The sequence below is a fragment of the Acomys minous genome (genome assembly GCF_964271855.1).
Source record: "Acomys minous genome assembly, chromosome: 13".
Lineage (NCBI taxonomy): Eukaryota > Metazoa > Chordata > Mammalia > Rodentia > Muridae > Acomys > Acomys minous.
Genome location: NC_140495.1, coordinates 57,380,607 through 57,396,528, shown reverse-complemented (window position 1 = coordinate 57,396,528; position 15,922 = coordinate 57,380,607). Strand labels below are relative to the sequence as shown.

Genomic DNA, 15,922 nt, shown 5'->3' with positions numbered 1-15,922 from the left:
GCAGTGTCTTCACTATAACTGCTGCAGACTGAGGTGACTAAGACCAACCTGCGGCTGAACAACATCAAGGCACTATGCCTTCCAGCCGTTAGCAGAGCATCACCTGACATCCTCTGCTTTCTCACCAATGACCACCCCAGAAACAGCAAGGGAGCCCCTTTTGCTCCTTGTCACCCCAGCATCATCTACTGAGAAACTTGAACACACACACATGAAGAAAGTGTTTAGAAATTTTGCCCACTGCTATGGGGTAAATACTGAAGAATGAATCCGAAGCCAAAAAACAATGAATTGGTACCCAAGACAGGGCAGTTAGGGAACAGGGTGTCCTAAGCCATTACATAGTTGGCCTTCCCAGAATTCTCTTACAAGATTCTGAGATAGAAATCAATTCATTTCCTTCCTTTCTTTCCCTTCTTCCTTTTTTTTTTATGTATAGGGAACCTGAGTCTCACATTAAATTTAACTTAGCGCAAATTTAAAGGAATTTCAAGTTAAGTTGTGTAGGTCTTATATCAGAATAAGTCCAATTACATTAAACAATTTTAAATTGTATTAGGGATAAAACATAGAAGAGCAGCAGAGAAAAATAGACATCATTTAGTTAGTAGAATTACACATTTCTAGGCTTTCAATGAGTGAAATAAAGAAAAATGTAAAATGTACTCAAATCTCAAGGCCAGTTATCAGGACTCAAGCAGATGGGAGCAGAGTGATGGTTTCATAAAAAAAAAAAACAAACAATAATATGAAAGTCTGTTAGTATTACACTAAGATCTCATAAAAATTGGAAGGAAAAACATCAAAGCTTGAATATCAGTGGGAAAGGGACAGAAAGAGAAGATTCTCAATGTTTTAATCTGTGTAAGAAGCAGATAAGATAATGTTCAACTTACTTTCTCTTATTTAAATGCAAATTACAACTGAAATGGGGTCTACTTATGCATTAAATTGGAAAATAAAATAGGTGTTGGTTTAATATATGTATTGAAACTGGGAAGTGACTGATGCCCATAGAAATTGCTAGAATGCCGAGTGTGGTGGCGCACGCCTTTAATCCCAGCACTTGGGAGGCAGAGGCAAGTGGATCTCTGTGAGTTCGAGGCCAGCCTGGTCTACAAAGCAAGTCCAGGACAGCCAAGGCTACACCGAGAAACCCTGTCTTGAAAAACCAAAAGAAACAAAAGAGCTAGAACACCTAATTTTTGATGTTTATGCTCTTGGAGTGACTCTACTTCTGAGAGGTAAACAGAAGATTCTGTTCATGTGTTTAAGATAGTGGTGAAGAGGAACAGAAATAGGGAATAATGTAAACAAATGTTTAAAACAATCAGTAGGTGGGTTGGAGAAATGGCTCAGCAGTTTAAAGGGCTTTTTCTCTTACAAGGACCAAAAGCTCAAGTTGCCAACACCCACATCAGGCAGCTCATACACCCCTAGAACACCAGCTCTAGGAGATCTGGCAGTCTCTGTTAGTCTCTGCAGACAGACAGACAGACAGACACATACACACACACACACACACACACACACACACACACACAATTAAAATATATATTTAAAAATCAGCAATGTGGGACTGGTTCAGAGATTAAGAGCACTCTCTGCACTCCCAGAGGACCTGAGTTCAATTCCCAGTAAGCGACATGGTAGCTCACAACCACCTATAATGTGCTCTCTTCTGTGTGCAAGCATACATGTGACAGAACACTTATCTGTAGTAAATAGATAAACAGTTGTTAATTTTCTCTTATTATGTAATTCATTTGAACATATCTGTGGTTGGTGATAATTTATTTGGCCATAGCCAAATCTCATGGGAAGCTAGTGCCACAAAATAGGCTATTTATCAAGGTGGAGTAGAGAATTAAAATTGAGCAGCAAATTTATATCATTGTTGCTGTCATCATGGATGAGCATATGAAGACTCATTAGAAGGTAGTATAGAGCACATATATTTGATTTGTTAGGTCAGTGGTTCCTTTGCAAGACAGGATTTCATCAGACCTGTCTGGGACTCCTCCGGAGCCATCTTAGCCTCAGACTCAAAACCATGGTCCACTGGGATATGGCTCAAAGTTGATTTTTGTTGTTTTGTTTTGGTTTTTTGGTTTTTTGGTTTTTCAAGACAGGGTTTCTCTGTATAGCCTTGGCTGTCCTGGACTCACACTGTAGACCAGGCTGGCCTCAAACTCACAGGGATCCACCTGCCTCTGCCTCCCAAGTGCTGGGATTAAAGGTGTGTGCCACCGCAACTGGCTGAAAGTTGATTTTTAAAGTTCTATGATTACTAGCCTTATGACTGCTTATTAGCAATCATTATATTTAATGTTGTTGTGTATGTGTTATGTGTGAGCATATATATATATAGTCACCTGTGTTTGTGTGTATATGTGCATGCATGTGTGTGTATGTGTCCTGCTTTTTTGAGACAGGGACTCACTACATAGTCCTGGCTGTCCTGAAACTCCCTAAGTAAATGACAAATTCATAGTGATCCCCCTGCCTCTGCCTCCTGAGTGCTGAGGGTCCATGCCCAGCTATGAAACCCATTCTTTTAAATGTAGCAATTGACAGGAAAAGAATTCAAGTATGTTGACAAGAAAGTGGCTGAGCCAGGATTAGGTCATTCCTGCTTGAGATATTTGCCATAAGCCAGCCTTCTTTCTCACTACCCTTTGTCAGCTGTTGGAAGAGATGTCATTGTAAGCAATCCTTAGACACTCTCAGGCTGGTCATCCTGCAAACAGTGACAAACAGCAAGGAGACCATGCCTCAAACAAGGTAGGAGGTGAGGATGGACAACTAAGATTTCCCTGTGGGCTGTATACATGTGCTGTGACATGTACGCATGCATGCACACACACATGCACACACACATGTACACACACACACTCACACACACACATGTACACGCACACACACACATGATATATACACAAAATGTGCGACAGACTCTTCGTGTTTACTCGTGCCTATGAGGACAGTATAGACCTGAGCACATCACACATGTAGTGAAAACACTGCTCACATTCACAGGAAAAGTCACCAACACAAAATTTGCATCCATTACGTACTTGCCAGCTTCAATACTTAGCAAAAGTGGCTAGCCTTTAATGGAAGGATTTGGGCTCAGAGAAAAGTTCCTGAGACATCGATGGAGTTGGTTGTGTTGGGGAAAACGCTTGCTCAGCGTTCAGTGTCCTTCATCTGGACCTTTGCACACTCTGATTCCACTCTGATTCTACTTGCCCCCGGAGATGAGGTAGGTTAGTTCCCATGACCCCACAGTCCTCCTCATGCACTCATGACATTGATGGAATGTTAACCCTTTCAACCTCATTAATTGGATTGTCTTCTGTCTTTTAAACAGTTAGTAAAATATGAGACATAGACACTACCATTGTTTGCTGCCTAGAAAGGAGTGGGCAAAATGGGCTACACACACACACACACACACACACACACACACACACACTGGCTGGGAATTCTCACAGCAGAAACTGACATCATGTTGTTTCTCATAAAACACTTGATTTCACAAGCTGCCTTATCACCAGCCAAGGATCCAGACCAGAGCTCTACCCAGACCAGCCCACTGCCCCGCCCCTTGCCGACAGCTGAGCTTATCTGCTTATGGAGCTGCTTACCTTCCGTTAATCTGGTTATCCCCTTATCAGAGTGTGTGCTTTTCAACACAGCCGGAAGAGCCATAAGGCTCCAGCAGGAATACCTGTGCTTTTGCCTACCCAGGGCACAATGTAGGTGATTTCAAAGCAGCCTTTACCCACAAATACCAGGTCTTGAGCACATCTAAGTCTGTTTGAATTAGAAAGATTCCACACAGAGTGGGAAACGCATTAATTCTCCTTCTGCTGTTTATTTAAAAGCAATATATATATTGCTTTTGAATATAGATGGCACCCAGAATAAATAATGAATTATAGAGACTGGGAAGATGGCCAGAGGGCTTGCGGCACCAGCATGAGCACCAAGTTTGAACCTCTAGCATCTGAGAGAAAGTTAGGTGCAGCAGCTCCCCCTGCAGGCCCAGCAGTGGCGAGGCAGAGACGGGAGGAGTCACTGCTGGCCAGCCAGAAAGTGAGCTCCAGGTCCAAAGAGAGACTTTGCCTCAAAAATAAGGTGGGCAGTGATAGAGAAAGACACCTGACATTAACCTTGGCCTCCACATATGCACAGGCAGGCATGGGCACCTGTGCATACAAATGTGTACACATAAGCAACAAGACACACACACACACACACACACACACACACACACACGCGCGCGCGCGCGCGCGCACACGCACACGCACACACGCGCGCGCGCATGCACTTTTGTTTACACAACGGAACTAAATGATAGCTACATGAAATCTCTCTGAAGCCTACTAACCTAATATCTGCTATTGATAACAGCAAATATCAGAAGACAACACAGACCATCGATCGTACTTATCCTAAATTTCAAAAGCTAAGAACCCACAGGGCACGCCCTCAATCACACATGTGTGTACCTGTGATCAGATCCAAGGCGTCTGGGCATGGCTAGCACTTATCCTTTCACATCTACAGTGCCTGGCTCACAGCTGGCTAGAACCGGTCATGTCAGGGACCCTTGTTCTGGCTTCCCTCTGCTCCCGGTGGCCGGATGCTACTTTGAGCTCCCTCAGAACCCTCTCCATCTCCCTGGCATGGCCTGCAGAAGGCCCAAGCTGCTCAGGGTTCACCTAGTCCCTGGGTCCCCTTCTCAATCTCAGCGCCCTGTCAGAAAAAAAAAAAAAGGAAACAACACTTTCTCCATTGTTCCATTCTCACCGTGGTCTATTCTGACACTCCACTTAGGTCTCCTGGTGCCGTAGGGCAGGGGGATGTCCCGTTAACTCTCCTGGGGTTGCTTGGTACTGACTGTCCTACATGTTCGCAGGTTAGCATTTTCCAAACTGAGCCAGGCCCAGGTGTCCCTTAGGTGAGGCTTTGGCAATTCCACAGGTCCCCAGAAGACACTCCATTTGAGTGGGTCTTAAGCCAAATCTGACCTTTCATATCCTAGGACCTGGCTACTACATGCTTTCCACATTCAGATCCACATAAATACCCCTTCAGGCTTTGCCTATCCCGTGCCCTGTCCCCAGGTTATCTGCTCCTTTTTTTTTTTTTTTCCTGTAGCCTAAGTTCTTCAAAAATAACTGGTGTCACATGTATTAGTACCTAAGGGCCAACGACACTCCCAGACCCACACTGAGGGCGCTGTCTCACGTCATCAGGTGCAGTATGCCCCTCCATTTCATAGAGAATCCTATAAGGCCTTAGTTTCTGCACCTCCCTCCCTGAGTCTTAGAGATGGTGTCCATTTCAGAACCCAGACAAGGAGACCTGCATTCTGCAGCATGGTGTCTCGAAGTCACATCATGGTAGCCACGACATTTTCCAAACCAAGGCTTTGAGATTCTTTCAGAGTTCTGAAATGTTTCCAGACAGCAGAAGACAACCATCTGCTTCCTGCCTTTCCTGAGGACAGGCCAGTGGTGAACAGCTTAGATTTGTAGCATAAGTCAGTGGTACTACAGGAAATGCGTCGCTTCCTGATGGCAAAGACAAAGCAATTGCACATGATAGCTGGCCTGCGTCAGAGACCCTCTGGAAAGTGGGCTCTGAGCCTCCTGCTGAAGACAAGCCTTACAAATTTATGTTTTCTCATGCACTGAGTTAATTTCAAGTCCCTTCTTAGAACATGAACAGTAAAACAAGCATCCTCAAAGCCACCCATTCTCATGGCTTGGATTTGAACTTTTCCTGTTTGGTTGGTTGGTTTCTGGTGTGAGTTTGCTTTGCTTGTTCTTGTCATTCTGTTTCCTCGTATTTTGAGACTTGGCGACTAAAGTTGGGCTAGAACTCACTCTGAAGCACAAACTGCCCTCACATGTCAAGTCCTCGTGTCTTCTCAGGGCTACGATTACAGGCATGTGCCGCCACACCAGCCTTCAGCTCTGTTTTGCTCATTTGCATGTCTGCACCTTCTCTCTGAATCTCTTGAATCTAAACCAGCCAGAGAATTCCTCAGAGGATTTTTTTTTCTTGGCTCTGTTTCCTGTTTTTACGACGAATGTAATGAGGGCTCACATGTGCACCCACTTATCTTTTTTCCTAATTCTTAGTTTTCAGTCTGATGGGTATGTTCAGGAAATTTCATAGAAGCACCTTGGAGAAATTCCAGTGTGCTGATTGCTGTAGAATCTGCAATTGTGGCATTTTTTTTTCTTCGTGGTACTGGCCATGAGCTCTTGGAACTGAAGACACTGCCCAGTCCTTGTCAGACAGGTAGGCTCAGTTTGCCCCTGGGACCTGCTGCAGGGGTTCAGAGCCAGAGATGGCCACTGCCGGTGACATAGAGACGAGATTCCTTCTTTCCCCCTCCCCCTCTTCCTGCCTCTTCTTCAACCTTCCCAGCAGGGGGTTGAACCCAGGGCTCACTTGCTAGGCAAGTGTCTTAGCAATGGTGTCCTGTTACACCCACACCCACTGTGCATAAATCTAATTTCTGGAATATAAAAGCTAATTGCAAAAAGGTCTAAGGAGAGCTTAACCCCTTTGAATTCAACACAGAGTAGGGAATACTAGCTGGGTTGATGGGTTTAAACTTTTGGTTCTGTGAGTCTATAGCAGTGCTTCTCAACCTTCCAACTGCTACAGCCCTTTAATACAGTTCTTCATGCTGAGGTGATCCCCACCCCAAACATAAAATTATTTTTGTTGTCTCTTCATACCTGTGATTTTGGTAACCTTATGAATAGTAATGTAAGTATCTGATGTGCAGGATATCTGATACGAGACTCTCCCCAAAGGGATCATGACCCACAAATCGAGAACTGCTAGTCTAGAGTCTACTTTGATAAAGGAAAATAAAAACTGTAAGAATATACATCCCAAGAGGAATTTGTTTCTAAAAGCCTCACTAAGATTGTAGGTGAGTGTAGTTCACACACACACACACACACACACACACACAGAGACCTTAAACTTCAAGGTCCTTGCTATCCTTACTCAGTGTGGACTACTGAAAGCTGTCTGTGGTGGCCACTGGAGATCAGGAGAAAATCCAAAGTTGACAGCTGGACCTTTGCTTTCTTGCTTTCCACCACCTCCTTGTCCTTTGGAAGAGACTTGAATACAAGTGAGCGACTTCCTTTGAATCTCAGACGCCTGGGCTGACTCTTCTAGTCAAAGGAGACAACAGGTTACTCCTCCCGCCGCCGGCCCCAGAGGACGGTCCTGGAGATGAGGAGCTGAGGCGCAGAAGTCCGAGCTGCTGCCCAGAGGGAGCAAGTGGACGCTCTTCCAGATCCAGAAGCGCTGAAAAGCCCAAACTTTGACGGGGGGTAAGGACTTGAGGGGGGTTGAGCTTGGAAGTTGCCAGGGCGCTGCGAGATGCTCTGGGAATGCAGAGTCTAGGCTGGTTCTGAAACAGCGGCGCCAAGCGGGTCGGGTGTGAGTCGGCGTGGCGCTGTCCGCAGCCCGCGGTACTGAAAGGGGTTTCGTCTGGGTGGAAACAACCGCCTGCCCCAGAGGGACACCCCACACCCTCCCTGTGCGTTTGGAACAAGGGATCCCCATAGCATCCCTTTCTGTAGACTCGCCGACACATCTAGGTAAGCCCGTTAAGCCGTCGAGGAGCCAAATACTATGCTTAAAGGCAGCATCTTCACTGACACTAAATCAAGAAGCGCTCAAGGTCTGCCTGGTCCCTGTGGCTCACCGGATTAGAGTTTTCCATCGCCAATAACTCGCTGGGGACACTGGGCTTAAAGATTTAAAGAAGTCACCCTGAGGCAGCAAGCAGGGGGTGTGAGGCACCTCTTTAGGTGGATTGAGGAAGGAAGCGTCTTTTTTGGTTTAATGGTAAAATTATATCTGACTTAGCTGCAGGGCCAGAAGGCTTCCTGGCTAGAGCGCAGGGAAGGCATTGGTAGCCCCTGATCCCTTAAAATCCGCTTATCTAATAGAGTGCCTGGTTCTGTCCTCAGGGTTTCTGCAATAGCTCGGCACTTGTCCTTATCTGCCACTCCTTCCTCCACTCCCAGCCCATCCCTGACACCCGCAGGTTGCTAGTCTGCCAGCCGGCTTGGGCTGGGACTGTGGGAGACAGGAAGTGGGAGAGCTGATCCAGTTTTGTTCCTCATTACCTCCCTCCCTGCTGCTGTCGGAACTTCGGTCCTCAGAGGAAAGCCTCTTCCTAGGCTCATCTTACCTCCTGGAAGAAGGAGGTGTAAGCAGAATGGTGTGGCGCCTGCAGCCTTGACTAGGTGCTGGGGAAACTGAGCCTCCCAGGTGAGACCTAATCTGCTCAGGACTTTCCCTGTAGCTCGACCCTGGGTAACATCTCCCCAGAAGCTAGACTGCCCCATGTGGGCAATCACCATCAAGTCTTGCTCTGGGCTGGGACTCTGGGGTCTGCTTTACCATCTCCAATCCCTCAAGCCTTAGACAGCAGCCCATCACCTGGGTGCAAACAGCATCCCACAGCAGGCAGTGCAGATCTATGCCAACACTCTCTATGGACCATCTTCTTCTACCCTCATACAATATCATTCGTTGAAACAGTGGTACAGTTGTTTGGTTATAGCACTCACTAATGGTGGTGCGCTTTGCTGCCCACACCTCCTAAGTGAGGATTCATGGGAAAAGCAGCCTGTAGGAAGTTGGACCCAGAGAGGGAGATGCGTATCATGACCAAACTAATCCTCTATGCCAAAATTCTGGCTGTAAGAAATTTAGTCACATCATTGTAGAGCTGAGTTTTGAGGGATCCTCTGGTGTGAGTGGAGATGGATATGAATTTTGCTCTGTTTTGCATCAATACACAGACATGCTCTTCCTCTTCAGCCTCTTTTCAGCCATGGAGGGGGCGGGTGTCACCTGTTGCCCTGAACACAAGGGGTTGCTTTCTGATGGCTGTCTGTATGGCACAGTACCTCAGTCACTTTCCCAGGACTTTGGCCAGGACTTTTTGTGCCTCTTGCCTTTGATGCACCTGATTTTATGCCTATTCTGTTCTCATTCACTGTCTTCTGGAGGATATGCTTGTGGTTAAGAATGGGGGTTGCTATGGTGACCAGTCTCAGGTTGCCATGGTACCCAGGGGTAAACAGTTGGAAGCTTCTCTAGTTCTAGAAGATCGCTCTGGCTGCCAGCTTCCAGCAGGAGTTTAAGGATGACAGTAGCCAAGTCCCAGAACCTTGCTCTGACTTGGCCCCAGCATGCTGCCCACTTGAAACCCTCACTAACTCCCACCACAAGGACTCAGGGTTGAGATGGGTCTGCCTTTTTCTCCCCTCCCCACCATTACACACCCTGGGGCTGGAGACAAGGGGAAATGGTTTTCCCTCTGGGCTCACTTATTTCATACTGGTGACTCCTTAGTACAAAACAAAGTGCAGTGGGAGAAGCAGAATTAAATTAATTAAGCAGGCACAGTCCCTGCCCTTGGGGACTTCCCTGTGCAATGTGATCGATGAGGCTTACAGCACCTGTGAGTGGCCTGCTTTCTAGACAGTCCTGAGGTTAAATAGATGTTGAGGGTTATTCCTGTCAGAGAACCTCTCAGAGAAGGTCATCTTGAAGCTAACTTCAAGCTGAAGTTGAGGAACAACGAAAGGATTCTCTTAGGTGAACGTGCCAGTAGAAGCAAAGGTGTGTGGTTGATCGGAAGATGGGAGGCCCGGAAACACATGACTCCAGCACCGCAGTAGCTTAGCCTGTAACTCGTGCCGCATTGATGCTATGAGGTATTGGGACCCTACATCATGGGTTCCTGAGCAATATGATTAGAACTACCTTTCAGAAAGACCCTGCAGCTACTCTCAGAGGCTCATTCATTCATTCATTCATTCATTCATTCATTTATTCATTCTTCTCAAACTCAATGAGAATTTCCCTATCCTAAGCACCAGGCTCTGGATGGATTTCAGGAGTGAAATACTAAGAAGAGTTCAGGGTATTCCAACAATCCTAGAGAGAGGGACCAAGGGCCTGCGCAAAGGTGGGTCTCAGAAGAAAGCAGCTAGGAAGCTGCCTCTGCCTGATTCCCAGCTAAATAGCCCCTAGTCCTCAAGCCGTTTCTGAATTAGTGAGTGGTGGACAGGGTAGAAAGTATCTTTGGCTATTTTGTGGTAACTGAACGGGCTTGGAAAGGCTGCCTCTGAGGCAGTAGGAAACACTGGGAGTGAAGTCTCATAGCCTTACTGAGTGGCCAGCTGGCTCTGCCCATCTTCCAAGTATCAGCCGAAACACGGCTTGAGCACATGCCTGGGAGTGCTTCAGACAGAGTGCTGCCTGCCCCCCAGGAGATCTCCTCTTTAGACATGCCGCACCCTTCACAGAGCCCTGTGTGGAAATAAACTCAGAGGACCACCTCTGTTGTCTGCAGGCCTTACATATTTCACCTTGAAGTACCATATTACAATGGAGGGGTTGAGAGATTAGAAGGACTTTTTTCTCACTTGCTGTCTAGTTCTGGTGCAGGGTGGCTTGGAACAAGCTACTTAACCATTCTGAATCCCAGGTTTTGTAAATCTTAAGTCATACTTGCATTTCATTGTCGGGGTGTGTGTGGGGGTGTCTGTTATTTCCTTCTGACATGTGAGTCCTGGAAGTCAAACTCAGGTCTTCAGACTTGGCAGCAGTCACCTTTACCCACTGAGCCAGCGCGCTGTCCCGACGCGAACACATTGGAACAGTTCCTGAACTCAGATATAACTATCAGTATTTGCAACCATAGCAAATCATTGCTTTCATAATCATGCCTTAAAGGTTAATTAGCAACAAACACCTCCCGTAGTTGGCATGGGGAAGTCATCCTTGGATAAGAAGCTGAGGCCCCCTGAACTGGCCTTACTGGTACAGGATATGGGGCAGGATAGACAGTAGCTCCCAAGAGGCCAGCAATGGGTTGACTTTGACTATAGGGATCTGGCTCCCTGGCTCTAGAAAAAGCTGGGAACCACTTTCATCTTCCTGTGATGCCAATTCAAACAGCTGGCTCTTATTACAACGCCTTGTGAGTGAGCTTGGACCTGAGGAGCCCAGGGCCCTGGTGGCTCCAGCCATCCCTGGAGAAGATCAAGGCACTTGCTAAGTATAAAACAGACCTCTAACAACTGTAATTGGTAATCTTGTTCCAGTGTCAGAACACTCTCTTTCACCCCAGTCCTTTCCTGTTCCTGGAAACAGTGCTCATTTCTCTTCTCAGGCAGGAATTGAAAATCTGCAGCTGGCATCTGGAAGCTTCTTGCTTCTGTTATGAAAAGGCATAAAGTTTAGAAGATGGAGGATCCCCCTCCACGCCATTTCCTTGGGTAACAACTGAACCCTCATAATTCAAGCACACTGCCTCCATCTTGCTGCTGGGGCAGGCTTGGGCTTCGGATGTCTACACACTCTGCAAAGACATCCCTTACCTACCTCCTTCCGTCAAAGCCCTGAACATAACCTAGTACACCCCGATACACCTTATCTAAGACCTGAGGTGTTCTTTGGGATGCTGTGAGTAGGTAGAGGATGCTGTGCTATTTATTGGCCCCAGAAATTTCCCTTGGGATTAAACCTGAAGAGTCATCATTAGATTAGTGCTGACTAGGTGGTCCTGGCTGTGTGAGTTCTTTACCTAATCTCACTGATTGGTAAAGAATATCATCGATACTACTTCATAGAGCTACCGGTAGGATTCAATTAGCTGATACAAGTAAAAGTTTGTAGTGTGGTACCTAGCATAGTCCCTTCTTGAATTGTCTTGGTGGTGGTGGTGATGTTGGTTTTATCGTTACTGTTCTGTTGCTTTGGTAAAACACCACAACCAAAACAAACATAAAATAAATAGAGTTCATCATGGTGAGAAGGTACAGGAGCAACAGGTATGGCAGTCAGAGCACCAAGTAGAGAGAGGCTGGGAGCAGGCTGAGACTGAGTACTCTCAGCATGTGGCATGCTTCTTCCAACAAGGCTGGACCACTTAAACCTCCTCAAATAGTACCATCAACTGGAGACCAAGTGTCCAAATATACAAGCTTCTGAAGAGTACCCTCATTAAACCACCATGGTGGTGGTGGTGGTGGTGGCGGTGGCAGTGCCAGTGGTGGTGGTGGTGGTGGTGACAGTGGTGACAGTGATGGTGATGATAGTGACGGTGGTGGTGGTGGTGGTGATGGTGGTAGTGGTGATGGTGATGATGGTAGTGATGTTGATGATGATAGTGGTGGAAAGTGCTGGTGATTGTGGTAGTGATGAATGTGCTATTTTGATATTTCTCCCTTTAATTGTTCTTTTTTGTATATATTGTGTTTAGTCAGGTCCTCATTGCAGATATTATGAGTTCTGCACTTCAGGGTATTTAAATTTTAGATTGACCATTATTTCTGGTAAAGAAATAATTGACACATTACTAAGATTACTCACTTAGAGTATTGAATTTTTAGTACAGCAACAGTTTTGGAACCATTACAATATAATTTTAGAACTTTTAAAACACCTCAAAAGGACACCCTGTACCTATCAGCGTCTGTCTTCTTTTTAAATTCCCTACTCCAACCAGACAATTAATCTTTCGGTCTTTATGAGTTTATCTGTTCTGCAAGTTTCTATGAAATTATGTGTCTCCCATGTCTGGCTTTTTCCACTTGGCACAATGCCTGACATGGACCAGCGTTTTATTTATTTTCATCGGCAGGTAACAATTCATTGTGTGGATTTACCACGTACTTGTCAGCTGATTGACATGTAGGCACATCTGTAGATAAGAGATATCTTTCCACTGAGTTATAACTCATTAAATATTTCTTAACTTGTCTTTTGTGTGAAGCCACTTAAACTCTTAGACATGGTTTGCCTTGGGAAGCTTGGGTTTTTGTTTTTTGTTTTTCCTTCTATACAATCCTAAAATTGAGCGAATATAATTCTTGAAACTGGGTATTGCAATGTCTGTCCCATGGCTAGCTGACAGGTCTCAGAGGGAGACAGGATCTGTAACTGAGAATTTCTCTCCTACTCTACAGTTTTGGGGTAGAAAGGAAGACTATAAAGACCATTAAACGTGGGTCTAGAAACAGTTCCAGACATGAGACACCATGGGAACTGTTGGAGTTTGGTTTGACAAAGTGAGCCTGTTCAGCTGCCCATTTCCAACTGAGATGGAAATTTCCAGTGTGAATCACTCATGGGACTGTGTGAGAATCTAATAAGTTAATACACACGTCAACTTATCAGAACAGAGACCAGAACCTGGCAGAGAGCAAGTGCCCAGGGCACGTGAGGCGGTCTATGGTACGTGTCATCCTTCAGATCAGCCACTCCACTCTCCCCACACCCTTCCTACTGGATTTCACATGCAAGCGCACGAAATCTGGAGAAGCAGTTTTTTAAGTAAAATAAAGGTTTTCTCCAAGGCCTTGGGTATCAGAAAGGGACAAAATGACTGATGTGTGTGAGGCATATTGATACTGGGCTTAATCACACTGCCAGGCAAACAACAAAGAGGAACACAAGTTCCATGGTATCAGATTCTCAGCCAGGTCCTTGAAGACCCACAGCGGGATGATTAATGGGGGATGGGGTTGAGCGAATATTGTGATTGTTTTCGAGAAGCTCCACACTGGTCCCTAAGGCAGGGCTGGGGTTTCCCCCACCGTCCACATGGCACTCCATCCTGCCTCTGTCTCAGCCTCAACACCTCTAGCACTAGCCTTTCCTACTGTTTCACACACGTGTTAGCCCACCTGCATATGCACACACACACACACATCACTGAATGCTGCGATCCCAGAGACACAGACCTGGTTTGTTTGTTTTTTTGTTTTTTTGTTTTTTTCCGCCTTCATAATCCTTAGGCACAGGTCTGGTTCCTGACCTGGTTCCTAGTTCCTGATACATATGGTCAAGGAGTCAATAAAAGGAACAGGCCATAAAGAAAATATGAGTTTCCTGGTCAAGTTCTAGAGCACACATATATATTTGGAAAATGGCTCACAAACCACTTTTAAGCTCTGACCTGTGAGTCCCCTTCAAGGTCACCTTCACAGCTGGCAGGATGTATCTTTTTCCTGTCTTGGAAAATAAAGTTATATTTGCACATTGCTAATCCCTTACAGTGTGGACAGTAAAAAAAAAAAAAAAAGCCCCACCTTCAGAGCCAGGCCGCACCAAGCTCCCTCTTCTCCATTGCAACAACAGCGTCTCTCCTGCCTACCTCGTGCGCTCTCAGGCTTAGCAGCCGCAGACGTGGGAGCCAGGCCCGCTGGGAGCTCCCCAGCACGGCAGTTTCTGTCCTCAGCGTAGCCTCAGGGTCACTGGTCTGTCTCATGAGAAGTCTCTGAATGCAGACTTAGGAGATGTGGCGGTATTGAGAGTCCACAACAGAAGAGCCGGTAAATAAAGAGAAAGAAATGAACCCCTGTTCTACCCTCTATGAACTGTGCACTCATCAAGTAACTAAAAAGTTAGGCTTTTTCTCTTTTCAGAACGTCTCAGCTTGTTGAGGCAGAGTGGTAGAGAATCACGGACTTGCAGCCTCTAATGATAGGCCTGGTTAGCAATCACCACCTAGAGCTGTGGTCAGGTTCAATATGGCTTCCAATAGAAGAATGAAGCACACCCCCCCACACACACACACACCCCACCCCCCACCCCCCACCCCCCCACACACACACACACCCCCGTGAAGTTACCTTACCAAAAAAATAAAACTGGATTCCGAATTTTAAACACCTCTTTGTATGTCACCAGACACAGGACATGGCTTAAAGTTGGACCTCAGAAGAATCTGTAGCATAGGAAAAGTCACTAAGACATCAGTCACTCAGAACATGTGCTCCCTATTGAATTCTGATCCATTTTACCTTTTTTTTATAAAGATGGTCACTTATGACACTTAAGAACCGATTAGAACAAAGTCTTATGATATGCATGTTGCCCTGTCAAATCCTAAAGATTAAATTATAAGAGACATTAGGTTTACCCCTAAACACTGAGGAACCTCATAATAGCTCACTCACTTCCCATAGGTTTAAATATCTAACTATCGCAGTGGTGATAGTCCTTACCCCGAAACCTAAACAACCCAAGACGTGGGCCAGAACACGCGTGCATGTGGCTTATTTGGAGAGTGATTTGAAGGAAGGGCAGGAGGGGCCTTGGACAAAAACAGAAGGGAGGAATGGAAGGCCAAGCCAGTGTGTGTCACCGGACAGACCAGGGCTCTAGGTGGCAGGGCCTCTCAAAGGAGCCTGCAGAGTGTTCGTCAGATTTCTCCTCCTGAGGGATAGAAGACTACACGTCCTCTGAACCCTGATTCAATTAATCAAGCGTTGCCCAAGGGGTATTAAGTCCGTTAAGTTTATTGAGGGAGGGGCATCAGTCTTTCTTGGCCGCTGCCTTCCTTATGGCTGCCAGCACGTTGCTAAGCTCCTCCTGCTTCCTTTGGCCCGGATGTGCGTGCCCACCCTCTTCTTGATTCACTTGAGCACACACTTGTCCTTGGACACCTTGAGCAGCTCCATGGCGTGCCACTCATAGGGCGCGAAGCCGCACACCTCCCTGATCATGTCCCGCACGAACTTGGTGTGCTTGGTGAGGCGCCCTCGGCTTGCTGACGTTGTTCATCACTTTGTGGCCCTTGTTGAGGCCCACAGCCATGGGGTAGCACAGGGCCATGGCTGCAGCTCTCCGATGGCAGCCGCGACAGCCTGCCTGGTACACTTCAAAGCCATGCTTCCACCTTGTGTCACAAGGGTCCTTATGCACATGCACTCGGACACTCTGCCCAAACTTTCACACTCCATTCCCTCATCCCTCGGAGACAACTGTCCCCCCTAGTCGCACCTGGACCTAGAGGAATCCACAGTGGGGCCCTGTCCTAGTATATTTCTGTTACCAT

The 15,922-nt window shown here is 46.4% G+C and overlaps 1 pseudogene across 1 annotated transcript; it reads right to left on the bottom strand.

The window, feature by feature from the left end:
* Window positions 1-15,399: 15,399 nt before the first annotated feature.
* On the bottom strand, window positions 15,400-15,699 carry LOC311580662 (large ribosomal subunit protein eL36-like; annotated as a pseudogene). Its single transcript has one exon. The product of its transcript is annotated as a large ribosomal subunit protein eL36-like (transcript).
* Between the last annotated feature and the right edge of the window lie 223 nt (window positions 15,700-15,922).